We start from the raw sequence: 3253 nt of genomic DNA, 5'->3' as shown, positions 1-3253 counted from the left end.
TAATGTTCTTTTTAGCAACATCATATGACCCCTTTAACATGTTTTCAAATAGCCGTTCATATTTTTGGATTTGGTATGATGTTTATCAAACAACACTAAACTAAACTTTATTGTGTTCGTTTGAAATATGTTTACTTTATACATTTTGTCTATTTTCTTTTTGTTACTATAAAAATACTAGTATTAACACTAAAGCCTAAAATAATTAAATCATAGTTTTTTTTTTTTTTTTACATATAACAGGGTTTATTTTTACCTTTAGATGCAATATGAGAGAAAAAAGTTTGCATATGTTTTGTCATATAGCCTACTTGATACAGCAGGCTTTTACGGCCTTCTCTTTTTATAAATTAAAGAACCCAAATGGTTCTTGAGGTCAGAAAGGTAATAAGAATGTTGTCTGTTGTTGTAAATTTTCAATGCAAAACAACACAAGAAATGCCACAAATTTAGTCATTTTAGGCTGCAAAAAATAAGAAAAAGGTACGGTGAAATCCTGGTGGGACTCAGGGGCCAGAAACACCCACCCATGGCCAGGGGTGTAAATTTCATCTAACAGTTGTGGGGGACAATAAACATAAAATTTCTCAAGAGCAATTTTTGAAGGGGACACAAATAATTACAGCTAAAATTGTACTTGTAAGGATATGTATACACAGAGGAAAGCCTTACTACTATTAGTGCAGCAGGGAGACTGTGCCAAATTAGACAATAGGCTTGTTTGAGATGTGCCTCGACTCGCCTGAAATGTAGGCGAGAGTAGGCGGCTGCAGTGAGGGGAGGAGTGAAATAAGCGCAGTCAAGACGGACAGTTCTGACCTCTCGAAGTGGAGCAGATACCTACGAGATCAACTCATATGCTGTGCTGCTGATTAACATGATATGATTTCAGTTCTGTTCTGTTGCCTTTATATAAAAATAAATATGATGAACAAGACACTCAAAGTACTTGCTATTTAATTCCATACGAAAGGCGTATTTATCATTCATTTTTAACTTTAATACAAACATGTATTTTAGATTTTTATAGAAATATGACAACAATCACATATCTCACACAGAGATCGCACTGTCATAGTGTTTGGGAATATTCATGCATAATTTAAATACATAATCACATGGAACCAGATAAAAAAATAAAACATTTTAGAAGAGAACACAGCATCACAGTTGTCTGAACCAATGAGCATTAAACTGTCGTCAGTCAGTCGTTTCCCATCATGCTTTTGATCTGCGGCGCAGTCGGTGGAGAGCAACTGCGCTCAACTGCACAATCCGACACAGCCGACAAAGTTTTTTGGCACACGTCAGCATGACATCAGAGCAAGTCGGACATAACTCGCATCCGCAGCGGTGACGACCCGACCAGGCTACAATAGTCCAAATATAAGTACTTATTATAAGTGCACCGTAGTGATTCGGAATAAGACAAAATAAGACAAAAACGCGGTTTGGAAGATGAATTCATCATGTACTCGCTCATTATATACATTTTGCAAATTTTGAACACAGAAAAAGTTACATAGTGCTGCTTTAATAAATATTAAGATGAGCAGGAATGTACAAGAGAAGAATGTGCAAACAGGTTGTTGGAAAGCAGGCATTTGGACCAAAAGCACTGTGAGGCAAGGGAGGGGAGACTTAATACAGGTACATCTCAAAAAATTTGAATATCATGAAAAAGGTCGATATTTTTTGTCACTCATTTCAGAAAGTGAAACCCATATATTATATAGATTCATTACACATAGAGTGAAATATTTCAAGCCTTTATTTCTTGAAATTTTGATGATTCTGGCTTACAGATAATGATTCATGCAAAAGGAGGCCCAACCAAGTATTGAGTGCATAGAAATGAACATACTTTTCAGAAGCCTGACATTTCTGTTTAAAATATCCTTTTTTTATTGATCTTCTGTAATATTCTAATTTTCTGAGACACTGAATTTTGGGTTTTCATTATCTGTAAGCCATAATCATCAAAATTTCAAGAAATAAAGACTTGAAATATTTCACTCTATGTGTAATGAATCTATATAATATATGGGTTTCACTTTCTGAAATGAGTGACAAAAAATATTGACCTTTTTCATGATATTCAAATTTTTTGAGATGTACCTGTATGTTTCTAAACTTAAAACGCATTTTTGCCCCGTTTGTGTTGTTTTACTACTTACACAATTATTTGAAGTAGGCCCATAAAACATTGTTATTTACAATACACAGACTGGTTTTTAATCATATTTTTGGGTATGATTACCCCCCCTTTATTTATTTAGCGTGCATATAAATGTATTTTTTAAATGACAAATATCAATTATTTGAACATGAAACCATCAATTTCTTTTAAATAAACAGCTCGTTGAGTGGAACACAAATAAATTATTTGACATGTTTTTAAACATGCTTGAAGACACAAGCTTTTTGGTAAGAGGACTAAATAAACAAATAAATAAAGTTACCTGATTGACCAATAGCCTACATATTTTGAATAGTTAATAGTTACTATTTGTGTTATTAGATTCAGTTTTAAAAGATAATAAAAATGTGTTACAACAAACATCTGGCCCATCTACAAAGAGTCGTTAACAAAAACAACATAATGTAACGATAATGGGACACAGAAACTCGATTCAAATGTTGAGCAACGAGTTACAATTCAAAAACACATCAATTTCTAGCCTATCACCAGTGTAAAAAATGGCGCAATGCCGACAACGAAAGTCACCTGACTACCGACCTTGTTCAAAGCATTACTTCAGACTCGTACCCCATCCACACGACACTGAGGTTTGTAAAGCCACCCATGGACAAGATCCGCTCTCCATCGGGAGTTTATATCCCAAGAGGGCGACAGTAATGCCGTAATCCTACAAAGCATACCTTTCGCCTTTTAGGTATTCATTGTCATCAAGGTTTACGTCACACATCCGGAGTTGAGCGTCAAACCGAAAGCCTTTCGCGTTAAAGGTTTAGATAGTGCTTTCTTTTCGATTAAGGGCAAGTACAAACAAATCTGGATTCAGATAACTGAGATAACTTTACTGTAACTTTCCTGTTTAGTTAGCAAAGGTCATGGATAACAAGAGCTCATTTGGTTGACATTCAGGTTTTAATATGTGAAAATGTTTTGTGCTTTAAAATTTATACTGCAGACCTTAATATTTTCCAACGTTTTCATACTTTCCTCGGTCAAACTGCATTATATGCATTTTCATTATACCATTTGTTTTAAAACTCACACACACAAAAT

This window comes from Sinocyclocheilus rhinocerous, unplaced genomic scaffold, assembly GCF_001515625.1.
Source record: "Sinocyclocheilus rhinocerous isolate Xijiao unplaced genomic scaffold, SAMN03320098_v1.1 scaffold1131, whole genome shotgun sequence".
Classification (NCBI taxonomy): domain Eukaryota; kingdom Metazoa; phylum Chordata; class Actinopteri; order Cypriniformes; family Cyprinidae; genus Sinocyclocheilus; species Sinocyclocheilus rhinocerous.
Note: the sequence above shows the minus strand (reverse complement) of the source record.